Source organism: Neophocaena asiaeorientalis, unplaced genomic scaffold (genome assembly GCF_003031525.2).
Source record: "Neophocaena asiaeorientalis asiaeorientalis breed wild unplaced genomic scaffold, Neophocaena_asiaeorientalis_V1.1 scaffold303, whole genome shotgun sequence".
NCBI lineage: Eukaryota > Metazoa > Chordata > Mammalia > Artiodactyla > Phocoenidae > Neophocaena > Neophocaena asiaeorientalis.
Genome location: NW_020174420.1, coordinates 2,592,955 through 2,606,916, shown reverse-complemented (window position 1 = coordinate 2,606,916; position 13,962 = coordinate 2,592,955). Strand labels below are relative to the sequence as shown.

The 13,962-nt window shown below is 41.9% G+C and overlaps 2 long non-coding RNA genes across 7 annotated transcripts in view; both read right to left on the bottom strand.

The window, feature by feature from the left end:
* Nucleotides 1-917: 917 nt before the first annotated feature.
* LOC112407203 (uncharacterized) lies at nt 918-7,689 on the bottom strand. 2 transcript variants are annotated; one of them, XR_003004703.1, is made up of 4 exons: nt 7,655-7,689; nt 4,312-4,390; nt 3,050-3,183; nt 918-2,932 (listed from the first exon to the last, which is right to left on the bottom strand). It is a non-coding gene; the product is annotated as an uncharacterized LOC112407203 (long non-coding RNA). The 2 variants fall into 2 exon arrangements; XR_003004702.1 differs by having other exon boundaries at nt 918-3,183.
* A 94-nt stretch (nt 7,690-7,783) lies between these two features.
* LOC112407206 (uncharacterized) overlaps nt 7,784-13,962 on the bottom strand; it is a 37,089-nt gene continuing 30,910 nt past the window's right edge. For all 5 annotated transcript variants that reach the window (XR_003004708.1, XR_003004704.1, XR_003004707.1 and 2 more), the window contains 2 exons: nt 8,688-8,794; nt 7,784-7,844 (listed from right to left, as the gene is read on the bottom strand). This is a non-coding gene — a long non-coding RNA (uncharacterized LOC112407206). The remainder of the gene's footprint in view (nt 7,845-8,687; nt 8,795-13,962) is intronic.

The window sequence follows — 13,962 nt, the reverse complement described above, 5'->3', positions numbered from 1 at the left end:
CTATCTGCTTCAAGGGATCTTTTCCTGTCCTGGTTGAGAATGACATTCAGAGGAAGTGACTGGCTTTCACTTTGGTTACCCGCTATGCCCTTGGCACTTAGTCACCCACCCTGACAGATTTAAATGGCTGCAAGACTGCCCTTCCCAGACATGGGTTTATCTTCACTGAAGGACTGAAAAAAATTATTATAGTCTGGACTGCCCATGAGCTATAAAAGAAGAGGGATTTCATAGGCAAAGTAGAAAATTTATAATGTCACACCCATTCCATAAAAATGACCTCCATACCACTTGGCACTGATGCCCATATGTAAAATCAAAATCTTGAACCAGCAGTGAGACTGGGACTAATGTGGAGATGAACAGTCCCAGAGTGGGAGAGATGGGGTGCCCAAAAGTGCTAGAGAAATCCTGGAAGAGGTCAAACCTAGGGAAAGAAGCCTCAGAGAAGCCCTCCTTCCTTGGATCCAAAACCTGATATATCTGTGGCCATGATGGCATCACCCCATTCACCATTTCCTGTTTCCACTGGAGGAAAGGGGAAGAGGACCTAAACATGGGAGAAAGAATGTAGCATCCCTACCTCCTTCTCCACCTTGGGCTCCACTCCAGATCAGAGCCGGCCTTATGCAGACACACAGTTAAGTAGTCAAACACATGGTGTGATTCCAGGAGAGAGACATAAATAGCAGGTGCTCAGTGGGCACTTGTTGAATGAGGAGCCCCAGGAGACATTTCCTATCCCCAAAGAATTTTTTTCACTGACTGTCACATTACCTTTACCTGGAATTCCTCCATTTGATGTCCATTCCTTTAGGATAAAGTCTTGTACTTCCCAAAACTGTGCTCCACCAAGCACCATACTCTGTCAGATTTTAACAATTTTCTTCAGCCAGAAAAAAAAAAAAGGTTTTCTAGTTAAATAAGTCTAGGAAATGTTATATTCTCTATCTCCCTTTTGGAGCTTTATAAATGCATATTAAAAGCTCTTTTTGAGGCAGAGGCAGTTGGAGAGCTAACATGAAATTCAGGACAGGGGCTCAACTAAGCCTAAGAGCCTTGTTCCAGAAGCATAGCTGTACAGAACAGCAAGACAGCCAATCAGCCCAAAGAGCAGTAGACAGAGTTCAAGGTGGTCAACACTGGGATATCAGTGCATGGGCAGAACTCTACTTACCAAAGCGTAGCTGTAGGAAAAGTCTGTAGGAAAAGTCTCTAGTATCGGAGAAGGGACCTGGCCCAGAAGAGATTGGAAAGCAAAGGTCACGGCCCCTGATAAGGGGTTGACAGCAGGGTTACAGTCCTGGACAGGGCTAGGGGGTCCTCTCAGGGAAAAGCCAAAAGAAAGGTGAGATGGAGGAGAGGCAGAGACTGGTGGACAGAACTGTCACTCAGGGCACATGTCCAGGAGTTCCTCCCTGCTGGGGGCACTGGCTCCAAAATCCTGGTGATCAGCAGATCCAGCTACATCACTAGATCTTGTGTATGAGGCTAAGGTGGTTGGGAAGAGAGGTAGGGGTGTGGTATATCCAGAAATTTCCAAAGAACTGTGCTGATTCCGGTAAGGAAGGAGGTCCACATTATGTCAAACTTTAGGAGGTGAGGGGTAGAGACCATTCTTCAGGTAGTTCTCTAGGAAAGTGTGCTGAAAGAAGTGAGAACCTTAGAGGCCTGAATGAAGCCGAAAGTCTGATCCAAAGAAAATGCTCCAGACTTAGGGTAGAAATGTGGACAAAGGAGAAGCTGAAGCCTGAGGGTAAAGGGCATCCATGAACCCAACTGTGAGGAGCTGGGAAAGGCACTGAGATTTGAGCTGTCTCTATTAGACTCCCTGAGGCAGGAAAGATGTGAGAATTCAGATCACAAAGGCAGTCTGGGAGCACTGGTAAATGAAAGATGAACAGTCAACCAGTAGCGAATTCAATCCACAAAAGTTGAAGATTGAATCCCAGGTGCTATGCTGGCACCTCTGGCTTAGTTATTTTGGCTCCACAAAGTTAGAGAACAAGAGGGAACTGCACTTTGCATGGATACCCCAAGTGCTTTGTCACTGCTTTGGACAAGGCTTATTTACTTTCTGGTAAAGCCCTATTGCAGCACAGCTCATTGGGAAATCAAGACCAAAAGCTGTCTGTGACCAGCGGCCACTGAGGAAGTACCCTGCCCATGTTGTCATCGGTGGCCTCTTTTGCGCCACCATTTTACATCATTTATGGGAAGCTGCCTCCTGCTTCCTAAGATCTGTGATGGTCTTGTCTGAGGATATCAGAGCAAACCACAGACTCAAAGGTTCTACACTCCTTATTACATTCTGCCTGTCAGCTGTTCTCCAGACAACACCATGACTGCATATCCAGCACACTGGTGGGGAAATCTCTCTACCCAGCACCCCCTCTGGAGTTCAAGAGCCTCCATTCCCCCCACTCTCAGCTCCTTATCTTTCCTCAGGCAAAACTGTGAAGAAAACAAGGTGTTTCTTTAGGAACCCAACTTCTCTTCTCAGGGCCATTATCTCAATCTCAGTGGTGTCTCCTTCCCATCACTATGACTGGGGGCACAATGCTTTCTCCTCTCTGTCCCTGCCTTAGTCTAGTTCTCAGAAATCAATCTCATAAACTCATTCATACTTCTACTTACATGACCAAGACGCTTCATAATCAAACCCTTTCCTGGAGTTTCTTCATTTTTAATAGGGTCTCAAAAGACTTGAGGGAAAGAAATTTCACTTGTGGAATTCCAAGCAACAGCAAATAGCTGAGGCAAGTCTTTGAGGGTCAAGACGTATTCTTGGTGCCCCCTGAAATTATACCACTTAACAGACCAGTCCTGTCTCTTCTTATTCCATCACCTGACACCCTTAAGCTGTCTCCTCTGCCAGCCAGAGGCCAGGCTCCCCTGGATCTGGGCCAACACCCACCGCCATCTGGTCTCCCTTGAAAAAGCAAAAGGGAGACATCTCTTGTTTACTCAGTAGTAATTCACTGTAATAGTCACATAACAGGTGCCACCACCTCCCAGTTCACGCAGTAAGGCCACACCACACCCTCACCTCTGCCACCATCATGGCTTATTCCTTGGAACACATCAACAGGTTTTATTTGGATGATATGACAGGGCCTCTTAAACAGTACACCAGAGTTACCAGTGGTGTTTTGATAGTGTGAGTTACACTACAATGAAGACCTAGAGGTAAAGAACAAAGACTTTTTTTAATCCTCCCCTACAGTCAATTGGTTATCTTTCCCACATATGTTGTTGCACCATATCTATATATAGAACCTAGTACTAGTCTATAAACAGGATGCTCTGGCTAAACACGTCTAAACAAGCAAAACTGTGAGATAAAGAAAGATGGTATCTCCCCATCTTCTCTTCTTTCCCCACCCTCCTTTCTTACATCTTGTCAGAGACAGAAGAGCTCTATAAAAACAGCATGGGCTTTGGAATTGGACAGACCTGAGGAGAAATAAATCATAGCTCAGCCTTGTATTAGCTGTCTGACCTTGGGCAAGTTACATAATTTCTTTTTCAGCTTGCCCATGTGCAAAAATGGAGATGATAACTTATTGATTTGTATTATGATATTAAATAAGAAAATATGCAAAGACATCTAATATATGCCTGGCTCTCCAGGGATGTAAGTTTGTTCTTCCCAATCTAGTTTATCATGTACCTGGTCCCCTCATGTTATGCTCTGGTTGTCCAAGGTGTGTGCCACACACAAACTTTCCCTTCCTTTTCCTAAACCTTATCAAAGTTCCCATCCCTTACAAAAGCTAATCTAATCACACTGCTAAAAGGAAAGCAATTCTGATAAAATGAAGTCAAGTAAAATGTGGACGATATTGCTGGGTTCCTATATTAACTCTGTGGGAGATATTTCTTCATTTAAAAAAAGGGGCGGGGGGAAAGGGGTGTGTGTGGAAATTCAAATGAAAGAAAAGACTTCTAATGATGAGACTCTCCTACTGGACAGGGGATCCGTGTGTTGGCCTCTCTCCCTGCAAGCACAGTCTCTGTGGTAAAGATGAGAAACCATCAGAGATACAGGACACCATCTCAGATTGCTGAATGTCACACCTCAAATCAACAGGTCCAGAATAGAACCTGGGAGCCTTGGCTACCTCTTCTGCTCTGGCCAGCACACACTACTTCCTTAGCCAAGAAGTTACGGTGGTGCTTTTTTCCCTAGGAGGTTTCCAACACTATTTTAAACTCTATGGAAACAAGCAGTAATAGGATTTAATTATGGGTCACAGCCTTGGAACAGCCTATTTAAGGCCTGGGCTCACTTCCAGAATCATACCTTACCTCACTGAATGGTCTCAACAAGGCCCATGTTAATACAGGAAGCAAAGTGGGCCTGCATCTTGACTTCTCTCTCAGTGATCTAGGAAGGAGGAACACAGGAAAATTTCTGGACTTTCCACATCCAGGATCACTGAAGCAGATTACTACAACTAAAACGGCTTAAGTGTAATCACGTGGCACAAAATGCTATGCTGACTATAAATCACAATTCAGCATGGGAGTTCTCATTGTGAGGGACTCTTTAGCAGTCTGCATGTTCTACCTGACCTTCTCGGCAAGGCCCCAGGGAGCCCGGAGCACAGCCCAGGCTGGGCTCTCAGTGGTCTGGACACCACTGTGGGGTGAAAGGGGCTGGCTGGCAGCTTCAGCAGATGGAGTTAAGAGGAAATGAAGGTGAAGTCCAAGGTAAGGAAGGGGCTGGTCCAGGCAGGATTATCTGACAGCACATGCTCAGGGAACTGGCAAAGCAGAAACAATAATAACAAATGTTTTAAATTATTTTATATTTACCCAGGTAGTCACCATGGTAAATATCAAAATTTTGCGGGGTTTTCCTTATACTTTGCTAGATTTCCTTACACTTATTTTGTGCTTAATATTGGTTTTGAAATATATACTGAGGGCTAAAATTACGAGGAACATCATAATCTTCCTATTGCTTAGGCCTCTAAAGTTCTTTTCTGTTTTTTTTTATAAATTTATTTATTTATTATTTATTTTTGGCTGCGTTGGGTCTTCGTTGCTGTGCGCAGGCTTTCTCTAGTTGTGGCGAGCAGGGGATACTCTTGGTTGTGGTGCGTGGGCTTCTCGTTCCGGTGGCTTCTCTTGTTGTGGAGCATAGGCTCTAGGCGCGTGGGCTTCAGTAGTTGTGGCACGTGGGCTCAGTAGCCGTGGCTCGCAGGCTCTAGAGCGCAGGCTCAGTAGTTGTGGCGCATGGGCTTAGTTGCTCCGCGGCATGTGGGATTTTCCCGGATCAGGGCGCGAACCTGTGTCCCCGCATTGGCGGGTGGACTCTTAACCACTGTGCCACCAGGGAAGTCCCGAGGCCTCTAAAGTTCTTAATCTGGTCCTTGACTTCAGCATGAAGCAAGAAAAACCAGGATTCCAAAGCTTCATGGCCAATATTCATTTTTTCATTTAATAAACATTTCTTCAGGGGCCAATAAGTGCCAAGTCTTTACTCAGTCCTGGGATACAGCAGCAAACAAAACAGATATGGTTCCTGAGTTCCCGGAGCTACAGTTTAGTGAGAGGAGTTGAGAATAAGATCAGGATCCAAAGCAAAAGGTCTATATTAGAAAACAGGCAAGATTCTGTAGCCAGCAATGGGATGCAGAGGGAGGAAACCTCTTCTGGGATGCCAGCAGAAGAGACCACGGCTGACAAGGTGCTGTTCAGGGAGATGAGCTGGGTCAAAAAATACCCTTATCCTCCCATTCTTTTTGGCAAGGGAGAGAGCCACTGCTGTGGGTTGAGTTAATCGAGAACAAGTGACCAGGGCACTCGCAGCCAATGCTGCCATGAAGCTGTTCACAGCCATGAACTGTGACATGTGCCATGTGAGCTATGTGTGAGATCCTGAAATCTCCAAAGGAAAACAAGACTTGAGCTGTCTACTGACAGGAATTCTAGGAAATATAGTGGGCCAGAAATGGGAAGCATAAAAACAGTCGCCAGAAGAAACTTGGTGACCCTCCCCTGAATTGTCACTGACACTTCTGACATTACAAGGGAATGAAAACAAACGCCTGATTTCACCTGGAGGGGTGGGGTCAGGAAGAGACCTGCTGGATCGGGCTACAACCAGAAGCCTCCTGAGAGGCATTTCTGCTTTAGGGTGTAAAGTGGGCAAGGGTGGGGAAATGCTGCAGCCTGCTGTGTTAGAGAAAGGAGCTATGTGAGCAGCTCAGCCTCAGCACTACCGGAAGTGGGAAGGCTGTGGGAAAGGTGAAGAGCTGATAAGAATAATAGCAAGAGCTTCAGAGTGAGTGCCCAGCCAGCAGAGCAGTGGCCTAAAGAGCTTTCCAAGTATTTGACCTCTCTGGGCCTCAGTTTCCTTATCTGAAAACAGAGATGATAATAATAGCATAAACTGGTTTCCGAGGGTTGCTGTAGCAAATACTACAAACTAGGTGACTTTAAACAACAGAAATTTACTCTCTCACAGTTCTGGAAGCTAGAATTCCAAAATAAAGGTGTCAGCAGGGCTATGCTCCCTCTGAAAGTTCTAGGAAAGAACCCTTCCTTGCCTCTTCCAGCTTCTGGTGGTCGCCAGTAATCCCTGCCATTCTTTGTATATGGCAGCATATCTCCTATCTCTGCCTCCATCTCTACATGGTCATCTTTCCTCTGTGAGTGTCTCCCCCTTCTTATAAGAACACCAGGCATTGGATTAGGGCCCAATCAAGTTATGACTTCATCATAACTTGATTGTATCTTACAAAGACCTTATTTCCAAATACGATCACATTCATAGATTCTAGGTGGATATGAATTTTTAGGGGGATACTATGCAACCCAGTACAGAGCACCTACCACATAAAGGTTTATATATATAAGATGCTTAGAACAGTTCCTGGTAGATAATATATGCCATGTATGAGTTAGCTACCTTTCTTCATTATCTCTGGCAGATAGTAACTGCCATGAAATATGTGGATGCTCTGTTGTATAAGAATCATCCTCCCTCCATCTTGAGTCAGAGGCAAAAAACTGGGTGGAAAAAAAAAAAAAAAACTGGGTGGGACTAGAGTTCCAAAAAGAGAAGATGAGGACAGAGCTAGAACACAATGGGTTTATTACCATTCAACACTCCCTCTACCAATACCCTATCAATACACCTAGGCTGGAGTGAGGAAATATCTGCTACACTCACATCATTTGTTTTTTGAACAACAGAGAACTTATCATTCCAAATTAACAATGGCCCCATCAAAGAAGTCCTCAAATTAGGACCCACTTAGGAGGAGCTTCCAGAGCCAGGAGAGAAGCTGCACCAGTGAGCCCAGCAGCCTCATCATTTAGAATCAACTGTGAGTTCTGATCCCAAACTGCTTTACACAGCATATTCATCCCATAGTTTAACAAATGAATGACTACTGACTGAGTCCAAATATTAAGTTCATTCTCTAAAATGGAGATTTGCTACTTGCTATAGCTAGGATAGCTTACTTTCAAATGGGGGGCGGGGAGAATAGATTCAAGGCTCCTGCTCTTGCTCCTTCAGTAAAGGGGTTTGGGACATACTAAAAAGAAATAGAACCAGATCTCAACTGCTATCTTCATATCGAAATAAATTCCAGATGAATCAAAGATTTAAATTTAAAGATTTAAAAATACACACCCGGGCTTCCCTGGTGGCGCAGTGGTTGAGAGTCCGCCTGCCAATGCAGGGGACACGGGTTCGTACCCTGGTCTGGGAAGATCCCACATGCCGCGGAGCAGCTGGGCCCATGAGCCATGGCCACTGAGCCTGCCCGTCCGGAGCCTGTGCTCCACAACGGGAGAGGCCACAACAGTGAGAGGCCCGTGTACTGCAAAAAAAAAAAAAAAAAAAATTAAAAATACACACCCACGCAAAGTACTCAACAAGAATGGGTAACTATTTTTATAATTTTGAGGTAGGGAAGCATGCCTTTTCTAAACATTGAACTAGTAGCAAAAACTATAATGGAAAAGATTATCTTGACTACTTAAAAATGTCAAACTTGCAGATAGATAAAAAATTGTATAAACAAAGGTGAAAAACAAATGACAAACTGGGAACTGGGAAGGCCACAAAAGGGAGGGGCCCCGGTACTGAAAAAAAAAAAAAAAAAAAAAATTAAAAATACACACCCACGCAAAGTACTCAACAAGAATGGGTAACTATTTTTATAATTTTGAGGTAGGGAAGCATGCCTTTTCTAAACATTGAACTAGTAGCAAAAACTATAATGGAAAAGATTATCTTGACTACTTAAAAATGTCAAACTTGCAGATAGATAAAAAATTGTATAAACAAAGGTGAAAAACAAATGACAAACTGGGAACAATTCTGCACTATATACAACCGTCAACACTTTAGCTCTTACAAATTATTAAGAAAATATTACTGGGAAAATGTGCAAAGGACATGAATAAGTGATTCAAAAAATATATACATCTGTCCAAAATACATCTGAAAATATGTTTAATCTTTAACATTCAAAGAAATGTAAATTAAATCATATTTAATGATTAAATATGATGTAAATTAAATCATAATTGCCATGTCTCAGTTACTATTCAAAGCATTTTACTTGGATTAACTGATTTATTTCTCATGAAATAGGTGCTATCATTATCCCTATTTTACCAAAGATGAAACTGAGGTACAGAGAAGTTAAATGACGTACCCAAGGTCACATAGGAAGTGGCTGAGTCAGAATTCAGGTCCCATCAGGCTAGCTCCAGAGTCACATTCTCAACTACCATGTTATACAGTGACAAGACAATGTTTCACCTGTCAGATGAGGAACACAAAAAACACACAAGCCAGTGTTACTGATGATATGGAGAAACAGGCAATCTCATGCACTGTTAGTATAAGTTAACATTCTTAAGGGTAGTTTGGCTCCATGAATCAACATTCTAACTGTGCATATATCCTTTATCTCAGCCATTCCATTTCTTGAAACTTATCCTAAGGAGATACACAGACAAGTGTATAAAGATTATTTACCAAGGTATTTACTATAGAATATACATAATAACAAATATGTTACAAATAAAAACCCCAACAGGCACACCAAAAATCCAACAAATTCATTCATTCAACAAATATTTATTGAGCACCACCTAGGTACCAGGAACTGGTACTAAGCTCTAGTTACAGAGAAGCAGAGTAAAAAAAAATCCCTATTTTCATGGAGCCTACATTCTAATGAAGCGTGTTAGGCAATAAACAAATAAGAAAAATATGTAGTATGGCATGTGGGGCTAAATGCTATAAAGAAAAGTAAAGGAGAGAAGGAAGATAGGAAAGGAAGGTTGTCACAACTTTAAGTAAGAGGGTCGGGGAAGGCATCATTGATTAGAGATGAGATAAACAGATTATACACTAAGAGAATAAAATGCATTATGGTATATCCACACATGGAAGTATAATTCAGCCATTAATTCTGTATTTACTGAAAAGATGTCTATAACACATAATCCAATGAAAAAGGATTCTCACTACACACAAAAAATAGGTAACTATGTGAGGTAATGGATGTGTTAACCACATTGTGGTAATCAGTTAACAATACATATATGTATGAAATCATCACACTGTACACCTTAAACTTACACGATGTTCACATCAATTATATCTCAATGAAGCTGGGAAAAAAGGTGAAAAAAGATTACAAAACAGTATTAAAGAAAAAAAACAGGGCTTCCCTGGTGGCGCATTAGTTAAGAATCTGCCTGCCAACGCAGGGGACACAGGTTCGAGCCTTGGTCCAGGAAGATCCCACATGCTGCGGAGCAACTAAGCCCGTGCACTACAACTACTGAGCCTGCACACCATAACTACTGAAGCCTGCACTCCTAGAGCCTGTGCTCTGCAACAAGAGGAGCCACCGCAATGAGAAGCCCACGCACCACAACAAACAGCAGCCCCTGCTCGCTGCAACTAGAGAAAGCCTGCGCGCAGCAACAAAGACCCAACGCAGCCAAAAATAAATAAAAATAAAATAAATAAATTTATTTTTAAAAAAACAGTATTAAGTTATGGGTCCATTGATTTGAAATTACATGTGTATACATGCTTATGCTTTACATGGAAAAGAGAAACAACACAGAAAGAGACTGATAATACCAAGCAAGGGTCCAGGCTGAGTGCCAGATAAGTGGTACAGGCAGCATGTGTTTGTTCTCCTACCTGCTCACTCATCCCCCTCTCCACATCTACACTTTGTTCCAGAAAGGATTTAACGACAGCAAATCTACATACACCGCAAGTTCTTTAACTCTTCCCATCCTCCCTCACCCTTTTCCCTGCTCTTCCCAGAAGGCAGGACAGTGACAGGGTGAAAGGGATAAAAGCTTAAGATCATGATAAGCTGAGTGGACATAAGACGGATGGAGGGACACCCCCACAGATCTGGATGGGATTCCTCTTATTGCAGCACATGGGAAACATCCTGGGAGGCATATTTCCTCCATGCAGACCTGTAAGATCTGAAGCAAGGCTATCTGATTTAGATTCCCTATTATATCTCCTACTAAACCCCAAATGCCTTACAGGGCAGCCAGGAGCAAGACTGACTCATTCACAGGGAGGTGACAAGCTACAGCAGGCCAGAACACTACCCCTGGTACATGAGTGCCTACATCTTCCTTTGAGCAGAAAATGACACAGAGATGAGCCCTTTTTGCCCCTTACCTTATCCCTTCCTCCATGCCTGCACCCAACAAGCTGTCCTTGGCTATACCATGACTACCCTAGAGATTCAGATTTCCCCACTAAGATTCTCAGGCTAGGTCCCTACCAAGAAAGTTGCCCAAAGTGACCAGCCATGCTAGTGTACACTGAAACATTTTCAGCTGCGATGCAGTTTTGAGTATATCCCTAGATCCAGATATATTCGCTCTCAAATATGTGGGAGCAGAATACACTTCTTGCTTGAGCATAAAGCCACACACAAGAAATTGGCAACTTCATAAAGGTGGAATCCATGTTGCTATTCCCTATTTCTTTAGCCTGAGGGTAGCAGTGGAGGCACACAAATAGAGGTAGGGGACCTAGGGAAAGATCTGACTATTTCAAAATATTTCTCAAACACTCTCTCACCTCTTGGATACCTACTATATGCCAGGCCTCGTGTTAAGTGCTTTCATAGAACTTACACCAAAACTGACAAATTACTTTTATCAAACATTCCTATTATGTGCTACTGAATTTAAGTCACCTAAGGCACATACAGGTCCAGCTGCCCTGCTGACAGCTGAATACCCAAGCTTGAAATTAGGTAGAGGGTAGAAATCTAAGACTTCCTTGAGGCTACAACACAGAAGTCTCACTGCATACTATCAGGCCACAGCCTCAAGGCCCCATTCCAGCTTCTGCTTTCTCTCCTGGGCTTTCAGCAGGGAACATCACACACAAACACACACAAACAGACACACACACACACACACACACACACACACAAATCCTCCAATGCCCTTAGTCTGCAAGTGGAAGAAATTCTTCACTAGGGAAGAATACAAGGTGAATCAGAGAAAAACCAAAGCAATCATCTCTTCGGCAGAGAAGTCTCTTTCTCTCTTTATCCATTTCTCTCGTCTTTCTTGAATATGTAGTTATTGAGCAACTTCTATTATGCTTATCACTATAGGATATAATCATAAGACATGCCTCCTGCCCTCAAGAATTTACTCTGTTTAGGAAGACAAAATCAACGCACAGGAAACATGTTATTGAAAAGGGGGACTCCAATGTATATGTAAAACTGAAACAGACTCACAGATACAGAAGACAAACTAGTGATTACCAAAGAGGAGAGGGACAAATTAGGGATTACAGATACAAACTACCATGTATAAAATAGATAAGCAACAAGGATATATTGCATAGCACAGGGAATTATAGCCATTATCTTACAATGGCTATCTTACAACGGAGTATAATCTGCAAAAATCACTGAATCACTTTGCTATACACCTGAAACTAATATAATATTGTAAATCAGCTATACTTCAATAAAGGTGGAGGGGCTCTAAGATTTCTGGTGCAAGAGTGGTGCTAGTAACACAAATGGAGGGATAAATGATGTTAGACACACGGTACACATAGGTATCTTCAATTTCAACACAATCTCCTCTTTTTTTGTTCTATTCTTAGTAGAAATATGTTTCACTTCAAGAAAAATCTCAAATACAAAAATTCAATACATAAAGTTGGCAATCATTCACTAGAAAAAAACGATCTCTTTGCTGTCAAGTTTAGGGAGATACCATTTAACCTGCCCCCAACCCATGTTCCTGTTGCCCCATATATACACAACGTTTACATTCAACTTTTCAGGTTCACAGGGTAAAGCAAAGTACTTTTAAAAATAGATTATAAAAGGCAATATATTGACAGATGAACAGATATAAACAAAATGTGGTACAAACAAAAAATGAAATATTATTTAGCCTAAAAGAAGAGGAAGTCCTATCACATGGTACAACATACAAGAACCTCAAGGACTTTCTGCTAAGTGAAATAAGCTAGACACAAGAAGACAAACAGTATATGATTCTACTTATATGAGGTATCTAAAACAGTCAAATTCCTAGAAACAGAAAGTAGAAGAGTGGTTCAGGGGCAAAGGGGAAGGAAAAATGAGGAATTGCTGTTTAATGAGTATAAGAGTTTCAGCTGTCCAAGATGAAAAAGTTCTGGTGATCTGTTGGACAACAATATGAATATACTTAACACTACTGGACTGTGAACTTAAAAATGGTTAAGACAGTAAATTTTATGTGTTTTTTATCACAATTTTTTAAAAAGGCAATGCACACATGGGTTAAAAAAAATTTCAGCAACACAAAAAGATATCAAAAAAAAAAAAACAAAAACAAACCTCCAGGGGTAGTCTGGGTATAACAAGTGCATAGAGTCCTCCCCTTTTTTCATTCAAATACTAATACTAGCATGCCACAAACTCTATTTTGCTTGCTTTAGTTTTCTCTTAACAATAGATCTTAGAGATTGTTCCATATCATTGTGTGAGTGTGTGTGTGTGAGGGTGGGTGTACCTGTCTCATTCTTTTTAACTGCTGTATTAATACGGTGCTATCCACCATAATTTACTCAACTAGTCCCTTATCAATATAGTAAGATGTATTTTTAAGCAAAATGTGTTAAAGGCTTTGCACACTGATTTTGCACATTTTTCCCCCTCAACAAAAATGTTTAGATTTCACTCTTCATAATACCTCCAAGCAACTATAAGTGATGACTGACATTTGCTTTAGTTTGAATTTAATAGCGTTTCGCCTTGGCTCATTTCTACTAGGTTGTATGTTGATTTGTCATTGTCACAAGGAGTCACCAACAGTGTGATCAAGGGAGCACATGAAATACACACCATCCTCTGAATATTATGGTCACCCTTTACTCCATCATCCTTATAAATGGTTTGTCAATAGTACAGCCATCCTCCTTTATCCATGTGGGATACGTTCCAAATCCTGGAACCATGGATAGTACTGAAACCTATATATACTGTTTTTTCCTATAGCATACACAGCATGGGTATGCTGAACAAAGGATGATTCACGTCCTGGATGGGAAGGAGCAGGATGGCACAAGATTTCATCACACTGCTCAGAACAGTGTACAATTTAAAACTTATGAATTGTTTATTCCTGGAATTTTCCATTTAATATTTTCAGACCTCAAGTAATTGAAACTGTGGAAAGCAAAACCTCAGATAAGGAGGAACTACTGTCTACCCTTTACTGTGTTTAACTCTGAGAAAATTAAAAATACACACACACACACACACACACACACACACACACATACTTTCATTATTTAAGAAATTTTTTTTAAAAAACACCTCTTTCGGGCTTCCCTGGTGGCGCAGTGGTTGAGAGCCCGCCTGCCGATGCAGGGGACACGGGTTTGTGCCCCGGTCCAGGAAGATCCCA